Raw genomic sequence first — 21113 nt, 5'->3', positions numbered from 1 at the left:
TTTTACATCATAAATTGTCCTTCCATCTAGCCATATATATCAATAACCTATGACTTCACCAAGAGCAATCAGTTTTATACTCTTTGAGAATTATCAAAATAAAAAAACAGAGTTTTCTACTCTTTGAGCATTATCAAAATAAAAAAACATGTCCTTCAGGAATTGATCCCAGTTAGAAGGGAAAAAACCATAACAAAACATTTTTCCTTCTAGAAATTATCCTGGTTGGAGGGGAAACAAACCATTTTCCCAACCACTCCCATTAAACCCAGGGCACTGTGTGTCTATTTTTGAACATGTCCTTCTTCAGGAATTGATCCTAGTTGGAAGGGAAAAAAAACCATAACAAAACATTTTTCCTTCTAGAATCGATCCTAGTTGGAGGGGAAACAAACAAATTTCCCAACCACTCCCATTAAACCCAGGGCATTGTACGAATATTCTAGAATATTCATAGTACTATTCAAATATCAATGGTTAAAATCTATGTCGAAAGTAGTTATGCATTTTCTGACTTTTTAATTAAATTGATTAATTACAAATAAATGTCATATGGACATATGTCATAGGAACATGATTTATGTTTTATGGCTTTTTTCGGCATGTGGTATTAATAATCCATGGTACTAGCTGATTGTAATGTAACAAAGCATATTTAAAAGTTTAGGAGTTCCATGGTAAAGTGAGGATAAAATCAAGATTTAGATTTTTTTTAAAGTATAAATTCTTAATAATAATTTAGAATAATGTTATAATTTAGTTAATTTTTATGATTTTTTAAATCTTGGCAATGTGAGATATATCATGAGGTAATTATTAAGACATTTATTGTTGTTTACTAGCCATTAATTTTAATATTATCAAAATTTTCATGTTCTAAAAAATGACTTATTCCCTTATTCCTCAATCATTTAAATATGACCTACTATCTTTATGTCATTTTTACTTTAGTTGTAGTTGGTTTGAACAAATTTTGAGGCGATTATACATAATATTTTATCATACATATTGTTTAACTTAATATTGTAAATAAAATACTTAATGATAATAATGTTCATGATGAAGAACCGATCATTTTTATAAAGATAAAATAGGATGCGTGACTTGATAAACAATTTATGAAAATAATGTTATATTATTTTATTGATTTGTACTTTGCAAACATAATTGGCTTTCGCAAGTGAGGATAGAAACCCTAGCAATGGTAGTGGATCTAGTTCAAAGCATAGCCAAGAGTGCCTATAATACTAGAGAAAATATTTTGGAATCTATTGCCATGTATATAGCATCTATCGATGCCACAAAGCTATAATCCTAGAACAAAACAAATGCACACATGGTAATAACAATTGTTGGTGCCATATAGCTAGAATCCTAGACCAAAACAACTACACACATGGCTATAGCAGTGGTTGATGCCACAGAGCTAGAGGATCTTGATCTCCTAGATTAAACTTATCGATAACTACAGATTCATTCAAATGAAATCAAAGGCTCCTATAGAGTGGAGGGCCGAGGAACCCTTACATTGCTTCTTTCCTATATGCTACTAGGCGATCGGATGCCAGATTTACTAATTTGTTATGACATATTTTCAAACTCCCCTCAAGGGAGTCACTAATAGTTAGGGTTTTCTTCTACAATATGGTTCGAGACCTGAAGTTTTAGTTAGAGCTTCGAGTGAGTATTCCCTTAACCATGAAACACCTCCTTTTTCAAGGTAAGTAGTTGGACAACACTTCGCCTCTTTTAGTTTGCAACAATGGTAAGGATGTTACGATTTTTATGGTTCTTTGTCTATGATGAGAGATTAGAGACAATCCTTCTTCCTCTGATGGGGGATTAGAGATAATCCTTCCTTTTGCGCAAATGATGATTTTTAGATCACTTTGATCAAACTTCCTTTGGAAGGTTGTGTTAATATTTTGAAAATGGAAGGAAATAAAAGGTCACCTTGCGGACCAATCCCAATTTAGGTGATTCTCATCTCTAGCTATTTCTTCTCTCCCTTTACGCCTACTTTGCTACTCTATCATTCATATCTACTTCTGATAACATTAATATAGGGAGTCATGATGACAAATGATATGATTTTATTTTTGTTTGATTAATAAAAAATTAAAAATTAAAAAGAAGATACATGACTTTTGATTTAATTCTCAATTTACAAATTATAAAATTGTTTTCTATTTACTTATTCTTTCTTACTATTTGTTTTTAAAAGACTATATTTTCAAATTTTACATAAATAACCATGATGTTATTTTATATTGTTAGGAGAAACAAACCTCGATAGAAATGATAAGAAAACTCAATGAAATTGATAAGTCAACCAATATATTGTTGTGAAGAAATTATTATGAATTTATTCAAGAATATCATAAAATCAAAATCATATTACTAAAAAAATGATAAACTTCAATTATTATTATTAGTTATGAGAATTAGTTAATTAAATAGATAATATTAAAAACATCAATTAAATAAAAATAAATCATTCATAAATTGAAAAATAAGTTTTTTATAAACAAGTCTATATCCATTTTAATGAAAGAAACATCATTTTTTTAAAGAAACTTTTCCTCAAAATTTTCACTCAAAAATTCAACTTATCCCTTCCAACATTTAATAAACCTAAAATAAAAAAATCTAGATCCGTTTAATTTTAAATGCACTATTATATATTTAGTATAACTTCACATATCAACATAAAATTATCATCTGAAGTGAATTTCTTTGAAAATTTTACCTCGCAGTCTTAATATATTTTATAATTTATTTTATTACGACGGCACACCGTGCTCTGCAGACCATCGTCGACCTCTAACTCTGCATACACAAATATGTTTATTCGTCACAATGAAAATGTATATATTATATTTTTACAAATAAAGCTTCCATAAAATTAATGCGTAAGGAACTGTAAGTCGGTCTTTGTAAACGTGTTTCTTCGACACAAAGAAAATGTATAAATGGATTTTGCAGCAATAAAGATTCGATAATTTTAATATCTACTCACAATAGACATCCAGGGTTGCGATAGGTATAAGTTCTGCAAGTTTCATATCGCCAACCCTGAGCAGTCATCCAGATTGAGTTTTACAAGAGTTGATTGGGAGAGGTGAACTTTGTGCAGCCAAAGGTTATATGAACTTCTACATCCATGATCAAGGAATATTAAACTGAGTAAATCCTGCATGTCTCCTCTTCTCTCTTTTTCCTGAATGACCTAGTGAAGAATCAAGATTGGTAAGTGCTGAGTCCTGACATCAGATCTCCTCATCAAGGGAGGCCAGTCCTCTTTATTTGGCTGAGCACTCCTCTTCAACACAATATTAAAAGATGGGATGTATTTCCTTTAAATTTTGCTTGCTGAAAGAGGTTTTTCATGATGGTCTAACCCTGGGACACGGCTTACTGCAAGTTGATTAAAGTGCTAGAACCGCCTCGAGAAATGACTATTAGGTTCATATATTTTACCACAAAATCCTTGTGTCATATGAGCCACACAGGTTGCACCTATGACAAAATGAATGGAAAGAAACCTTTCTCTTCTTTTCAACCTCATTAATAAGTCAAAGAAAATTTCTCAACATAAGAATAAGATGGAGAATTAAGAATAGGGTGGAGAATAAGATGGAGAATTAAGAATAGGATGGAGAAAATGGAATACCTTTTTGTGTTTTAATTTAATTCAGATAAAAAAAATTAAGTTATATTTTCATTTTTTTTTATATGATATACAATGTTACATTATACTTATATATCATCTCCATATTGGATTGTGGAAGCTCTAAACACAATGAACTAACATTTATTCACTTTAAAATTTAAAAAAATAGCCATTCTTGTTTTCAACGAAAATTAATTAAATCATAACTAAAATAATAAATTCAAACATTTAAAAGCTTCATAATATTATTTGTAGAGAATTCCAATTGCAACATACCAAATATGACAGTGACCTACGACTACAGGCATGTGATTTGCTAACCGTACATAAAACTCACCTGCATCTAATTCCATTATTGACATATGATTCTTGTGATTACCAGCGCAACTTGATAGCTCTGCCTGGGCCATGACGCCGCAGTCAGACATGGACTTTGCAGTACTCCTGGTGGGCCCGATCAAGTATGGAAATATTATTCCCCATAGTGGCTCCATGATCAGAAATATTATTCATGTCCAGGAAAAGCCAAGGGGCTGATCATAATCATAATCAGCTAGTTGTCCTCCTTTGCCAAAACTGGAATTATTGACTGTAAGAACCGCAAGGAGATTTGCCGGAGCAGTGGCCAACTAAGCTTGCAAATCACAAACATGTTGCTGCAGCTGGTAAATTGCCCCTGCAGAACCATAGACGGGATCCCGCAGTCTCGTCCTCGCTTCATACACCATACTACTCACCGCATCATCTTTATGCTCTCTATCAACATCCTGAAATAAACGAGTGATAGTAGTATTGGCAATATGAGCAACCATATATATAGAATATCAAAATATATATCAAAATAAGTCAATTCATTTCCTATTAATATAAATCAAATTGGTATCAGTGAATAAAAAAAATCAAATTGGTATCAGTGAATAAAAAATCAATTTCCTATTAACTGTATTTATAAGGTTATTATTAAAGTAATTGTTAGTTGTTTAAAGCCAATCTTATCTAAAACAATCCAAAAGGAAACTTGGGAAGGGAGACAGATTCATATAGATTTTGGATTGGTTTTTGTAAATGGGGCCGTGAGTTGCATATCTACTGTCTCATTTGTTGTTTTCATAAATGGCAAAAATAGGACTTCATCAATGGTGCTTTTATCTCCTTTCATTTTCTTGCTGGTTGCAGAAGGATGTTGGGAGAAGCCCAGCATACAGGGGAACTGCAAATTGTAACTATCGATATTAGAACAAATATTATACTTTCTCTTCATTGATAACCTTCTTATTTTCTACAACTGGCAGAGAAGAGAAGCAATGTTAATAAAGGAGGCTCTCCCCCTTTTTGGAAAGCCATAGGTAGGATCATAAATTACACTAAGTCAACTTTGTAGTATTTAATCTCAATCCCAAGCTCCTTCGTTTAAGTATTTCCTATTAAGAAACAGCCATAGGTAGGATCATAAATTACAATAAGTCTAACTTTGTAGTATTTAGTTTCAATGCCAAGCTCCTTCGTTTAAGTATTTCCCACTTACTTTGTGTTAGAAATTAATGGAGAATAGGTTACGTAGTTATGATTTGCTCTTTATTTGACATTCAGTTCCTATTAATTAGGAATCTGTTTTTGCCTATGTATCTATTTAATTCCTGATGATTAATGAATAAGAGGGAGCGAATGCATTTGCCGGTGGGAGCTCCTGGTGATCTGCACCTGTGAGCTCCCGTGTGTTTGGTCCAAACTTCTGTCTTCTGCATTTCTTATCATGGTATCAGAGCTTAGTGCTGGGAATCCTGTAAGCTGAAGCTGTGCGTGACTTTGGAAGGCTGCAAAGACGTGGCCGGCTGGATCGTGCGTGGAAGTGAGGTGCTTAGGTTGGATCTGCGTATTTGTGCATCGGAGGTCGAGGTCTGGACTGCCCAGCAGATCGTGGCAGCATATCGACAACAGAGGTCAAGCGGTTGGATTGATTGTGCCTACAAGGGTGCTGAGGATTCTCCAGCTCATCGGATGGGCGCTACGCCAAAGTGGAGGTTTGACCAGATTCGAGCTCGGTTGGAAATCTTGAATCTGCGTGTGGCTCGTTGCTGGTGTTGAAATCTTGCGGCCAGATCGCAAGCAGAGCTGCTTGTTAAGAGGAGAGGACGTGGATCGAACCGGTGACCGACACCTTAAGCTTCAAGACTGACATCTTGTCGGGCGATAAATACAGGTTGGGCTTCAACAGAACCGTTCATTAGAGGCAGAATTTCGCTATCCACAGACGATTCCTCGTCAACAGACTGGTGCACCGCAGGCCGTGGTGAGGTTCGTGTCTTCGAGGAAGGGATGGACTCCGGTTGTGATTGGAGCCAGAGATCATAAAATCGGGAGGAGATGTGTGCCAGTGAATACGCTGTGCTGCCTGGAATCTGCCGGAGAGTCGTGATAAACTTTCTGCGTGGATTGTATGCCATTTGATGTAACTCGATCAAAGACCATTCCCATTCAATTGATGAAGTTGCAGAACTCTGTTTTTTTGTGCAGAGTCAGAGAGCGACCACTGAAGGTGATTGTAATGGTCGATGTGTGGATATGATCGTGTGAAATGGGATTTGGGTTCAAATGAAATTGGTAGAAAGGAGATGCCATTAAGAGTTTCGCCAAACTAGAGAAGCCGAAGAGCTACAGCCTGAGGAGTTGCTGCTGAGGATCTGTGCTCGGAGGCCGTGTTGAAGGAGCTGCTCCATTATTATCTAGAGGCCGCCTTCGATCTAGCCTGCGATTTGCAAATTGCGCTGCACGAAGGAGCGCAGAGAAATTGCCAAAGTGGGCCTTCGCCTCTGCCTTAAGATCGAAGCTGTCAATTGGGCTGGTGATCTGTTGGAGGTTGTGTTTTGGAGAAGGCCCCGAGGGAGCAGCGTAAGGCAACGGTGTGAGAACATTGCTCGATCCCTTGAAGGATCGGTGATCTGCGCTACTGCCGGGGTAGCCTGTTTTTTTTTCAAAGATGAATTCTCAGATGGCAGATTATTTAAATGAAAGCAGCAAATTGGATGGTTCTAATTACATAAATTGGAAATTTAAGCTTCAGACTTTGCTTGAAGGTTAGAATACCTACAGCATTGTCATCGGTGATGAAGGTAAGCCAACTGTTGCAAATGGTGGAACGAATGCAACAATTCAAGAATGGGAGAAAAGGGAGCTGAAGGCAAAGGTCCTACTAAAATTGTCAGTTAAAGATTGCATCATTCCTCATATTCGGGATTGCAAGACAGCAAATGAGATCTGGACAACTCTCAAAGACATGTATGAAATCAAGAACACCAGTCGAACCTTGTTCCTCAGGAAGAAGATCCTCTCAATCAAGATGGAGGAGAATGAGTCTGTTTCGTCATTCTTATCTCGGATAAAGGAAGTTAAAGATAAACTATCTGATATCGGTCAAACCGTGGCAAATGATGATCTGGTGACAATCACCATGAACGGTATGACAGATGACTATCAGATGTTTATAACTGGATTGAATGCAAGGGAAAAGCCTCCAAGTTTTGAAGAGCTTACTGGAATTTTGCTACATGAAGAGGAAAGGAGGTCGTCTCTCAAGCCTCAAGATCCAAATCTTGCATTGATAACAAAGTTCAAGCCAAAAGGGAGAGCGATGGCTGATCAGAGGAGGGGCAACACATCAGAAATGACACCACAAGGTATGACCTCGTATAGAAATGACTCTGCTCCTGAATGTTTTTATTGTGGTAAGATAGGCCATATTGCTAAATTTTTTCGCAAGAAGAAGGCAAATCAAGAGAGGTACAATCAGAAAAGACATGCAGGTCATTTGGCAGATGCAGATGCAGATACAGACCCAGATCAGAATCTGGATGTTAGACTATTTATGGCCGAGGGTGACACTGCTACTGGGGAGGATGAATCAGATATTTGGATCATGGATTCTGGAGCCTCCTCGCATATGTCAGGTAAAAAGCAATGGATCAGAAATTTTAAAGAATCCAACACTGGAGTAAAAGTCTATCTTGGAGATAATAGTGGGTACGAGATCAAGGGACATGGAGATGTCCTTGTTACTCTGCATGATGGTAAGATCAGGAATATATCTGATGTGTGGTATGTTCCTGGCATTAAGAAGAACCTGATTTCTGTGTCCAAGATTACAGATGAGGACCTCAAGGTAGAATTTTTTAAATCTTATTGCATTATTAAAGATTTGTTGGATCAGATGAAGCCCATTGCTACACGTATTCGCATAGGAGGACTCTACAAGTTGGATGTGAAAAGTACACCTCAGCAAGCCTTGATGACATCAAATAAGTCTGCTGAAAATCTGTGGCATCGTGGTCCTGGGAGAACTCCGCTTGACTGGACAACTAGAATGAAAATAGCGTTGGGTGCAGTCCGTCGAAGTAGCCTTGCGGAGAGAAATTCTCTCAGAACACGTCGAAGAGAACAATATGCGAAGTTGAAAGCAGATTGCCACACAATGGATTCATCTGTAGGGAGTGGTGTCATTTTAACTACACCACGAATAAATCAGGATGGCAGTATTATTCACAATCCAGAATATCCTGAAGGAGGAGGCATTGCTCGTGAATCTTCTGTAGGTACAGATAGTTATGCAGACTCCAATAGATCTATGATAGAAGTCAATCTGAACCAGACAGAGGTGGAAAGTTTGGTCCAAGTGGGTAGAAAGCATGATATGGACAGAAATGGAGATGATTGCAAAATGGAAATAGCAAGTAGCATGCCTATGGACAAAGAGATCATTCAGTGGATGATTATTTTACACCAAATAGGTTTAGATGTGGTCCGTACGGATAGGACACTGAAGTTCTATGAGAATTCAAGCAATTTAGCAAAACTTTGGGATATTCTGGTAGTATATGCATGGATGGACAAAAACATTGGTTACTGTCACGGAATGAGTGATCTTTGCTCTCCAATGGTTGTCCTTCTTGAAAATGAAGCTGATGTTTTTTGGTGCTTTGAACATTTGATGCAACGAATGCGAGGAAATTTCAGATGCACCGACACTTCAGTTGGAGTGCAGAAGCAACTTCAGAAGGCAGATATTGGAATTGCAGTGGCAGATGCAACTGATGCAGTTAGAAGTGCGTCTGATATTGTGCTTACTGAGCCAGGGCTGAGTGTTATTATCAGCGTTGTTTTAACAAGTCAGGCAATCTTTCAGAGAAAGAAGAATTACACGATATATGCTGTGTCAATCACTATTCGTATTATGTTGGGTTTCCTCCTTATTGCCTTGATATGGCAATTCGACTTTTCTCCATTCATGGTTTTGATCATAGCCATTCTGAACGACGGTACAATTATGACCATTCCTAAGGATCGCGTGAAGCCATCCCCTCAGCCTGATAGCTGGAAATTGAAGGAAATTTTTGCAACTGGGGTTGTTTTGGGAACATACCTTGCAGTAATGACGGTGATATTTTTCTGGGCTATTCACAAGACTGATTTCTTTTCGGACAAGTTTGGAGTAAGGTCTATCAGGAATTCTCCCCATGAGGAAACATCTGCGCTATACTTACAAGTCAGCATTGTGAGCCAAGCTCTCATTTTTTGTGAGGAAATGGTGGGCATGCTTCAAATCGCAATGGTCTGTGTGTCCATGCCCCCTGAGCAACGCCCGAAGATGAGTCATGTTGTGAAGATGATTGAAGAAATAAAAGGAGAACAATCGCCTATGCATGAATCCTTCGATTCGCTATCTCAATCTCCTTCGGTGTCCAAGGACACAAGAACCACAATTCACTAAGCCACTAGGAAGACTGAAGTTTGATTTGTTTAGGGACATTTTAGGTGTGTTTAAAAATCCCTTTCTCCGTTAAGGGGGGGTGTTAGAAATTAATGGAGAATAGGTTACGTAGTTATGATTTGCTCTTTATTTGACATTCAGTTTCTATTAATTAGGAATCTGTTTTTGCCTATGTATCTATTTAATTCCTGATGATTAATGAATAAGAGGGAGCGAATGCATTTGCCGGTGGGAGCTCCTCGTGATCTGCACATGTGAGCTCCCGTGTGTTTGGTCCAAACTTCTGTCTTCTGCATTTCTTATCACTTTGCCCAGTGTGAAAGAAGTTTAAAATATCTAAGACCTTTTTTAAAGCCTAATTCTTATAAGACAACACCTAAGACAACCCCAACGGGATAATTTCCAAAATAGAAAGAAGGTTAAAAGTATGGAAACTATAATGGTGGTCTAGGGAGATTAATTTTATTTAAGTTTGTTCTCTACTAGATGTTGCTTTCTTGGATTCTAAAAGGCATTAGGAAAAGGATAGGAAATTATGCCAATGTTCTTTGGTCAAGTTTGTATGATCATTTTGTTCTTCCTTGGGTGAAATGAGACCATATTGCTCTTCCTATGACCCAGGGAGGATGGGACTAAAAAAATTGCATCTCCCATCTTTAGCTGCAAATGTTCGTTGGAGATTGATCACTACTTAGAGTTTATGAATAAAGCTAGTACACATGAAATACATTCATACACTATCCATAGAGGAATGGATTTGGAGTCCAAATAAGTAAAGTCGCAATACTTCAATCATCTGGAAAATTTTCATTTCCTTTGTTCCATTCATAGAATTTTGTAAAGAGTGGAAAATTGGAAATGGATCCCACTTAAGAATATGTTTAGACCCATGGTTTGGAGTCAATAATGGTATCTACCGGAAATAGGTTCCATCTCATTCAATGAGATAGCAGATCTAGTTCAAAATAATATATGGGCTCAATGATGGTTATTAGGTAGACAAAGGTGCCTTCCTTAGGATGTACGGTTCCCATGGAATGGTTATGTAGAGCCTTCAAAGATAGCTGATATTAGACTGACTGAAAAAAAAGATGAATTAATTTAGTCATTCGATCCAAAAGATTTCTATTCTCTAAAAATGAGATACTCCCATCTCATCACAGATAGATTATCTAAATATTATCATTAATTTAGTCATTCGATCCAAAAGATTTCTATTCTCTAAAAATGAGATACTCCCATCTCATCACAGATAGATTATCTAAATATTATCATAGAACTTTCTATAATAAGAATCGAAAATACCAGATGTTTGAGACTTTATAATATGGATTTTTAAAATGGTCGTATAGAACAAACTAAAACAAACTTTATATGTTTTTGTTCTCCTATCAACACTCTAAAATATGATTCTACCGTTTGGATTGATTACACAGTAATAGACTCTAAAATATGATTCTACCGTTTGGATTGATTACACAGTAATAGACTCGGATATGTATTCTTGTAATAAGATGAAGATTATTATGATCATGAAGGTTGCTTAAAATCACGAAACCTGAAGAATCCTGATGATGTTGCTCGCTCCAAATATTCTGTGCACAGTTGCAAACTTCTCAGTATCATTTGGTGGGAAGTAAGGAGGCAGCACACATTTGTCTCCACACCGCCTTCGCAGCGTCCTGGAAGCCGCACAAGGGGTCCCCAATTTTTCTCTCCGATTTTCCTCTTTCATCTGCATCATAAAATATAGATTTATGAGATGCCAATACTATGAATTTGCATTGAACTAAATGACCAGACAAGATCTGGTCAGGCGAGGCTTCTAATTAATTACTTCTGACATTATAAATTTGTAGGGCCTTCAGATCCAATAGTGGAAATAAACTTCAATGGTGATTATAATATGAGATTGAAGGACGAAGAAATTGCGGAGACGATTGATAGACGTGGAAACGGGCAGCTATCGTACTTTCCCATGGAATGTGATATCAGCTACCCACGACTAGATATTAAAATGACCGTTATTTTGTGTAATGTTTATCCTTTTCTTTTTAATCAGAGAGTGACAGGCGTGCCAATGGATGATTACCAGGTGTTGGTTTGTTCACTAACCTTTTTGACTCTTGTCCTCCGCCATAAATCTTTTGGAGCGAATATAGGATACCACATGGTTATTCCGCACAGACGACCGGATTGTCAAGGAAAAAGTTGTTCGCCCTGATGGTCATGGAAGACATTCTCTTGTAAAACTATCTTTACTGTATATTTAACCAGCAGAGTGTCGTGAGATATTAAGACGTATTGAGCGCTGGTCGTCAGATATTAAGAGGTATTGAGTATCATTAATTGCATTAGAATTTCCATCCTTTTATCTATCAATTTATCATTTTATTATTTTGAATTCGTTTAGTGGCAGAACCTGTGTAGTTACTATTTTTTCTCGTAAAGACTGTTCTTTTTATTTAGATATGCACTTTTATTTAGGCATTCTCATCTTGGTTGCAGGAGTATAAGTCGAGGTTAACAGTTGATTTTACTTTAGATATTTGATGTTTAAATTTGTAATTATGATTAAAAGTAGGTTTTCAAATAAACTAGTTAGTGGAGTTATTGTTTTTAAAGGTATAAAGATACATTAATGGAATTGTGCAATGCTTAAATTTGTAATTATGACAAAAGTAGGTTTTCAGATAAACCAGTTATTGTTTTTAAAGGTACAAAGATACATCAAAAGAATAGAAGATTTGGGAAAGACTTTAAAAAAAGTAAATTATTAAATATAGAAAGAAATTACTTTACTTTTATTATTAACTAATATATAGAAAAAATTATCTTGCTTTTATTATTAAAGCTGAGAATAAAGGGCAGAGTTGCCTAGAAAGTATCAACTCCTCTAATCAGGTTGGGATTTCTGTATTCGGGCTTCTGTGATCCATAATGAATTAGGTAGAAACCACATAAGAAAAATTTTGGCCAATGCTTTTCGAAAGAACAAGTGTTGTTTATCATCAAAACTAGATAAAGAAAGAGACCATGGCAAAGACTTAAATAGAGAGTAGTGGAGAGACCAAAATTTCAAATAACGCTATATTTGAAGAATAATATTTATTATTCATTACTCATCATCTTCAAACAAGAAAAAATTCTTAATATTATCTCCAAAACAATTTTGTTATTTCTATATCTTTAATTTTAAAAAATCATATTAAATAAATTATAATATTTTTCATATGTAATATTAATAAGACATAGTATTCATTTTATGATATTATAACAAAACATATTTACAAATTAAAATTTTATTAAAAATTATGTTATATATTTTATGCATATTTTTTTAACTTATATTTATTCTTATTATAATTAATAATAACCATTTTAATTTTAATTAATAATAATAATTTTATTTTAATTTTGTGATTTTTTTAAAGCATTTTAATATTTATAATGGATTAATGGGTATTTGTGATAATTTAATTAACAAAAAAACATGTTAATATAAACGAACATACAGGCACATTGGTCAATTACATTATTATGCGTTAATATCTTACAAAAACCATTATACCCTCCATGGTTTTACTTGAACTAAATAAATTTCTAGAGTCAAAATTGATTCGAAAATTCATGAAACGATAAGTGTTGCAAGTGAATCTATTCATTTGCAATGTTGCTAATCAATCCATTCATTTGCAATGTTTCTAATCAATCCATTCATTTGCAATGTTTCTAATCAATCCATTCATATATAATAGAATTATATATGAGGTAACCAACATTTGTGACTTGAGAAATTGTTGTTCTTTTTTATGTTGCAGTTTGAAAAGGAATAGGTTGTAGCGTGTTGAGGTAGGAGCCTCTTGTAGGTTGGAGCTTACAAAACAATTCTGATGTAAAGAGGAGTAGCATCTTGCCTTCACATCACTTTCAGCCTAAAGTTCATGATTTTCTCCCTTTGGGGATTCCAATTATATCAGATGTCTTCATGTGTTTTCCTACATGTTTTGTTAATGCTTTGAATTTTTTGTAAACAAATATGCAAACCTCTTTCCTTGAAATCTGCAAAAAGAATTCAATAACTATTGAGCACAAACATAAATCATTAACTGCATAAGAATAAGATTAAGTTGAGTAAAAACAAAGAATTTAAAACACTGATTCACACCCCCCTCAGTATTTTCCAATCATAAATATCAAGTGGTATTAGAGCATAGGTCACGAGTTTGATACACACCCACCTCGCATCGTGGGGGATATTGTTGGGCATTGGATAAACCAACGCTCCCCTGTGTTTCACGACATGGGCTAACCACCTCTCATCGATCCTTATCTTCGGCAATGCGAACGTTGACTAACACCTGTAGGTTTTGGTCTAACGACAATCGTGATTTCCAATAGGTCTAGGGTGGCTAGAATCTACTCTCTAAGAATGTTGAAAAACTGGAGGCCTGGATGGCCCATTTCAAAGAGCATGTGCAATGCACCTTCTGCCCTCCTCGACCTCCTAGAACAACCCTGGACAACCCAGCCTCCACCACTTCTGACAATTGATATGATATCAGGTGTTTTATATATCTTTCTTGTCTTCTGGTCCTTCTGGCCCTTTCAACTGTGGTATTTGTTACTTTATGTTGTTTTTTTTACTATCACTTGTTACTAGCAATAGTGAACAAACGTGATTGGTGTGAGACCACCTGTGCTTTTTTAATTGATGTACACTAATCAATAGAAGACTGATTTACAAAAAAAAAATGATGTAATGAATAAGAAACAATGTGAATCTCGTATAATTTAATTTAGAAGACAAAAGATATTCATATTTTACTTAAAGATATGATAATAATTAAGTATAATTTTTCTTTTCTAAGTAATACTATTCTATTGATATGAAACAAAATAAAAGTACAACGAGGCTCTGGCCTCAGCAGTGTTGAACAAAGTTTGTCAAAAAATATCACAGCCTAAGCTCGACTGCCCCATCAAGGGGGAAACCAGTCTGTGAAACCAGATAAAAACCCACGCAAGGGTTACAAGTTTTGACAAAAAATGAAACATAGCAAAAATCGATCAAAAGGAAAATTTTCACAAAACACAACATAACAAAAATCAACCAATCATAATAAGAGACTCCAGTTGGCAGAAGGGCGACACCTAATAGCCTAGTTGTCAATTAGGATGGACCTCCTAGAGGTCGTCTGTGGCAGTCTCTTGCATGATACGAAACACATACTTGTACCACTCCTCCTCCTCTACTGACATGTCACGCAGTATTCCATGAGCTAGTTGAGTGCCAGTAGAGCTGCCCTCTGCTGCATGCTTGTCAGACATGTCTCCTGCTCTTCCACAGGTTGTCTTCATGTCTCTTGCTCTGCCTTCGGTGGTCGTTTGGTTGCCTACCAGCTCCTCTCCATGTGGGGTGGCAGAGTCGTCAACCATCTGTTGCTTTCCTGGGTCTTGGGCATTCTTGTTCCACTGAGCGGCCTGCTGCTACTCACTGTTGTTCCTTGGCTGAGCTTCCTATGGGTCAATTTCCTTAGTGAAGGTGATGGTTACAGTGGCGGTGATGACAGGCCTATGTAGAGTGTTGTGGAAGTGAAATTGAGTTGTGTGAGGAGTGGGGCGAGGGGGAAGGGGAAAATTGGCAGTATGGATGGCTGCATTCATTCTGCAGTCACCTTGGATGTGAGCTGTCTTCTGCCACTGCGGGTGTTTGGATACCTGCCAAAGAAGGTGCTATAGGGATGTGGGATGACTGGAGAAGAGGATGGGAAAGTAGATTCAGGGCTGGGCGTAGCGGGAGGATGAATGCTTCTGCCACGACTGCCCCCTCTTCGGCTGCGCATGCTGTGGCGGATGCGCGTCATGACTGAATCACAGAGCTATCACTTGGGGAATGAGAGGAATGACTGTCCAAAGGGAAACAAAGGGATTCTGGGTTGGAATCAACTTACAGTGCGTAGTTTTTGAGAAATGATACCCATTTCCCATATCCATGTAGCAAAGCATCCAACATCATCTGCCAGTGACGGTGTGAGAGCAAGGCTTCGCAGCCTAAGGAGGGCAAGTGCTGTTAATTAGAGGAGGGAAGACTGCATTATGGTCTATGGAGGCCATTACCTTAATCTTTTTGTAGAATTCTCGACATAAGTGCCATATTAATGGTGCCTACAAGTCGCCATGAATTTGCTTCAATCTGGCTTGGGAGGGGATGTGAACGGCCATGTGGCCAAGCCTCCCACCGTCCTTTCATCTAATCGTCATTAATGACATTGGGAGCACCCACATCCGGGTGTTTTTCTTCACTTTGTACCAATTCATTGTAATCATTTATCTAGGATGTAGTGGCAATAGTGTTAAGCGAGCGAGCTTGTGGAGTCCTGCCACTGTCAACTCCTATATTAGCTAAGAAATTAGCCACTTTGTTGCCATCTCTGCGGATGTGTTTGAAGGTGATTGCTCTATTGGTGGAGAGCTGTTGCTCGATGAGCTCTAATCTTTCCACTAATCTCCAGCTGCTGACCACTTTGTATGATGGTGTCCCGTGTAGAATCTGATTAACCATGTTAATGAGAATCTGAGAGTCGCCTTCAATTAAAAGTGGGAAGAAACCATGAAGTTGAGCTAGAAGAAGCCCCTGCCATAGCCCTTCTAATTTGGCCGAGTTGTTCGTATCCCAGCCAATTGAGCCTAGGAAAGTTAGAAGAGGTTTGCCTTTATGATCCCTGAATGCTCCACCATATCCTGCTTTACCCGGATTGACTTCGGATGCTCCATCGAAATTAAGTTGTATCATATTATGGGGCCTTTAGAGCCATTTGTTTAGTATATTGTTATGTGAAGAGTGACTTTTTTGTACCTGGTTCAACTGACGATTCCAGTTTTCCCATATATTCTGTTCTTGTGGAATAGAAGGAAATTATTCTTCATACCAAGTTTGGAGCAATAGTGTTTCCTGAAGGTTTTGGCAAACATTGTTCCATAGGACTTCTAAAGGTGTGGATTGATCTTTGAAGGTGCAACAGTTTCTTTCTTTCCATATTGTCCACATGAGAAGACCTAGGATGATTTTCCATAAAGAGTTTAACAGTTTACTCTTATATGGATTGATTGCCCAACTGTGTATGGTGTTAGTGATATCCTCTTTAATTCTTCCTTCTTTTTGGCGTCTGAAGCTTTCTTTTTCCCACAGTCTGTTTGCCAATGGGCATGAGTCCATGAGATGCAGAGTAGTTTCTTCCTGTTGTTTACAGTTTGGGCAAATGGAGGGCCCATGAAAGCTTCTTTTCCATAGATTGTCCCAAGTGAGTATTTTGTTTTGACATAGCAACCAGAGGAAGGTGGAGACTTTTGGCCAAATGTTGGGGGCCCAAACTTTGTTCCAAAGAGGATCCTTGACTGTGTGATTCCTTATTATTAGGTTGTAGGCCTCTTGGGTGGTGAAAGTTCCTCGTGCCTTGTAACCCCATTGTTGTGGGGAAAAATGCCTATGCAGGACGATCCTATCCACCTAAGGTGTGACAGTGCCTTAGCAACAAACAGAGACAGCTATTCTGGTTTCTTCCTTTATGAAATGGGAAAGAAGAGAGATCAATGGACTTACCGGTGTCTTCCGTTTGTCCCTCGATCTAGATCCTCTTCTCTTTGGGTGTTCACAGCTACTTGCCTCCTCGCAAAACCACAAGAGAACAGCTACTTGCCTTCCTGCAAGATCACAAGAGAACAGCGACTTGCGACAAGAGAACATCTACTTGAGACAAGAGAAGAACACAACACAAAGGTAGATATTCATATTCATAAATGATTCAGGATTAGAAATAAATCAAATACACTAATGCAATCATACATCAAAGATACATCAGCATATAGGAGAAACCAAGATAGCTTTATTGATGAATAACAAGGTTCAAGAAGAGATACAACCCAGAAGGCTCCAATCCAGCATCTTCTTCCCAGCAAATGGAATTCCTATCTTCACCCCCTTCAAAGCATTAAGCACCCAATGATTCCAATCTCAAACCAACAACAATTCTTTGCAATAACAAAATTCCAGCCTCTAGATCTCATGGAGGAGAGATCCATATATAGATGTTTGGAGAGAGGATGAGTCAGCTTGAGATCTGACTAGTGTCCTCTCCCTCTATCAGTTCTTGATTCCACTTGGAGGTTCTTGCTTCCACTTGGAGATTTGGAACCTCTTACTCATCACCAGTCGAATTCCCTGAGGCAAGTGTCATTTTGGAAGCTTCCTGGGCTCTGACACCTTGAGGAATGAGTCTGCCACATGTCCAAACTCGCTCAGCGCAGGTAGCTAGTGTTGGAGTTGATATTCAACGCAGGTAGACAGTGGAGCCATTGACATTCAGCGTAGATGCTCAATGGAGCAGTTGACATGATCCTGAATTGACTTGTTTTTGAGCAGTTTCAGGTGGAGAACTTTTGTGAATTGTTGTGGTTTGTTAGCCTTGTTCCTCTAGGGGTAGGAACAACATGTTTAGGGACTTTGGATCCCTTAGATTATGGACATTTCATGCTCAATGCTGTAAGGCACAAAAATGTCTATAACATTTGCCCCCTAAAGTATGAGGCCGTTTATCGGGTGAAATGCTTTATCAGGGGGATCCGAAGTTCATCCAACGCTGGGAGGAGACCTGTAATACAGTACAATACAATACATTATTTTTCATACTGCTTTCATGATCTAGCTGAGGCGGGTATTCCCATGCTCAGCTTTATAAATTCATTTTTCTGTACATAGAACAGACAATCGTCTGATGGTAGACTGATAATTTTGATGAAATTATCATCCTTTGAGTAGGATGATTATCTGTTGCAATGATGTACATGTCAATGTCTTTATCTTTCCTGAATATATATCGCAGCCCGGATGGATGAAACTAGATCAGGGGTCTTCAAACTCGTTCGATCTTCACTCTAAGTACAAGTCGATCCATGTGAGAATTGTTCTGAAGTCGAACATGGAAAGACATCGCTTGATTACCGGTCAATGATGTAAACCGTTAACAAGCGCGAGAGGAATCACCGATAATGATAATGACCCTCAAGGTACTACAGTACAATTCACGTGGTGTGAATAAAGGACTTGGCGTCGAACACCACACAAAATCTTCTGGTCGAAGGTCATTGATGTATACCTGTCGCCGGAAGTGAGAAACTTGCCATTGAGGCATGCAAGCTTCAAAGTACTGAAGGGGTTGTTCCTAGATCAACTTCTTGGATAATGAGTTGATGTCGACAAGAAGCGATCCGTCAAAGGAGGGCCTTAATGAATCCCACATCAGTGATATGGAACGGAGCTAATGATTTTGATGGAGGTGAAAACGATCTGTGACATATGATTCAGGGTGGCGGTCATGAATGGATGAAGGATAATGTATGGCAGTGGATGGGACCTGGTTGACTCTTTCTGAACGACTTCTCTTGAACATATGGCGACACTGATGCGATGGATCGGTAGCATTACCCCAATTATGGATGGTATGGCAAGACCATGGATGTGACCGGTGAATGAAACAACCCAACCCGATTGTGGTACGGAGGAAAAGTGTCATGTTCAAGAGCGACTTGCTACCATCAAAGTTTTCTTTAGTTTCTCCCAATTTTTCCCCAGTCATTGCTGACCAGTACCTCTTTATTTTTGTCAAGCTTGAGGAGGATAACATATGCTTGTTCTATAACCTGCCCTTCGGGCAAGCCCATCGCTATGTTTTAACGAGCCTAGCGATAGTGAAACTCGTTCTCGTCTAAAGACAAGTTTGTCGCTATTTAATGATTTTAACGAGTCTAACGACAAAGACAACTCGGTTGCTTTTCATTTTTAGAGAGTCTGAAAAGGTAAGTAAAGATAACTCCAAAGTTCCTTTTTCGTCATCTAATCCCTTAAGTCCGAAAAAGTATAAAACATTACAGAAGGGATGGGTTTTCGATAGTTTTAACGAGCCGAACAAAACAAGCGCTCGATCTTTTTGTGCAATAATCCCTCAGGTCCAAAAAGATTAAAATCTAGAGGAGGGATAGCACTTCCTGTCCCTTTAACGAGCTGGAAGGCCAAGGACTCGGCAATCTTTTCATATTTTACGAGTCAGTTGAAAAGAGCTTAAAGAAGACTCGTCTTTTGAGGAACGAGTGATGAACAGGGTTAGCAGCTGATTCCAGGTACAGGTTGTAATTCTCCAATCACGGCAGTGTCACAAGGATGGCTAGGTGAAATCACTCTTCGCAGCTGTTCCTCAAAATGGGTAAACAATCATATGGAGGTGAACGATCGGCCAAATGAAAAGTGGAGGTGACGGTGCAAACACGACCAAGGCTTTTATGGCAGATAAGGTTACATACCCTATGGTTATTTACCGGGATGGGTTCATTTTTTAACGAGCTTGAATGCGCCAAAACACTGCTCAAACTTATGTTTATTTTTTAACAAGCATGAACTATGTGCTAAAACTGCTCGGACCTTGCGTTTATTTTTTAACGAGCATGAACTTTATGCTAAAACTGCTCGTTTATACCAGTCATATGATAAGAGTGTCTCATTGGAGATGCTATTTTTTATGGAGCTTCATCTCACGTAAGCTTTGCCCCGGATCCTTTCGTTATGCAAGCTCGGAAACGACTAATCCTACGAGTTTAAAGGGTTAGACCTACAGGTTTAAAGGGAGGACCTAAAAATTTAAAAAATAAATAGCCACCCCTTGCTTGCATTCCAAAAGGTTTGCATGCCCCCAGGCATAAAGTACGATTTCAAAGTTACCTCTACTTCTTTTCCGTCAAAACATTTGTTTTAACGAGAGAGGCTTACCTCTTTCAGGTTACCCAAAGATTGTCTCATTAGTAGTTTAAACAAAACACTTCCTCGGCAATATCTACCGAAATAGACAAAGGTGAGTGAAAAATAGTTTATTTCACTCACATAACTTTGACAAAAGAATCTTATTCTAGAACAACCCTCTTCCTAGATGGACGGGGTACGGACTAGTCAAATTCTCCCGCGGAAACCTACTCTATACCCAAAGTTCTCCGCCGAAGCAGACCAGGACGCATGCCCCCTGGGTTCCAGTCATATCTTCCCGGATTACTCGCGCTCATCAGGAGGACGGACCGTGGGTTGAGACACTTCTTGCGTGAATAGACCATTTAGGGATGGTTCATGACTATTTGCAATGCGTGATCCGGGGAATGAAAGTTGGTCCACGAGCTTGACCATTCTTCCTTCATGCGGAAAACACATTACTCTAAAGAGTGATGAGACGATGGCTCCCATGCAATATATATAGTCTCGTCCAAGGAGTAGGTTATAATCCAAGGGTCCTTGAACGACCATCACGTTCATTTGAACGGTCTTCCCTTTCAATGTTATGGGCACATTGGGGAGGATCCCTAAAGGTCGACTGGTTCCTTTATCAAAGCCTGATAGATTTCTCATTTCAGGCAAAAGTGCAGGCGAAACAAGCGCTTTCCAAGCAATAGAGGAAAGGATACTCACAGATGCCCCTTCATCAATGATAGTGCCAGCCATTACCATTCTGTATATTTGAACGATAATCCTGAATGGTATGCTAGCTGGCAAGCGGGGTCTACCTAGTTGGTTCTAGTCAAAGGACACAACCAGGTTGCTTGGTGGTGGGACCGAATAGACGGCCGGATATCGCTCTGATGAAC

The 21113-nt window shown here is 38.1% G+C and overlaps 1 pseudogene; it reads right to left on the bottom strand.

Annotated features, from left to right (window-relative positions):
- Positions 1-11280, bottom strand: part of LOC149192581 (LOB domain-containing protein 23 pseudogene) — a 94556-nt pseudogene extending 83276 nt beyond the window's left edge.
- Positions 11281-21113: the final 9833 nt, after the last annotated feature.

Source organism: Pinus tabuliformis, chromosome 2_2 (assembly GCF_031772625.1).
Source record: "Pinus tabuliformis cultivar Carrire ecotype Pingquan chromosome 2_2, CPIR1, whole genome shotgun sequence".
Classification (NCBI taxonomy): Eukaryota; Viridiplantae; Streptophyta; class Pinopsida; order Pinales; family Pinaceae; genus Pinus; species Pinus tabuliformis.
The sequence above is the reverse complement of the archived record's forward strand: the minus strand, read 5'-3'. Positions and strand labels throughout refer to the sequence as shown.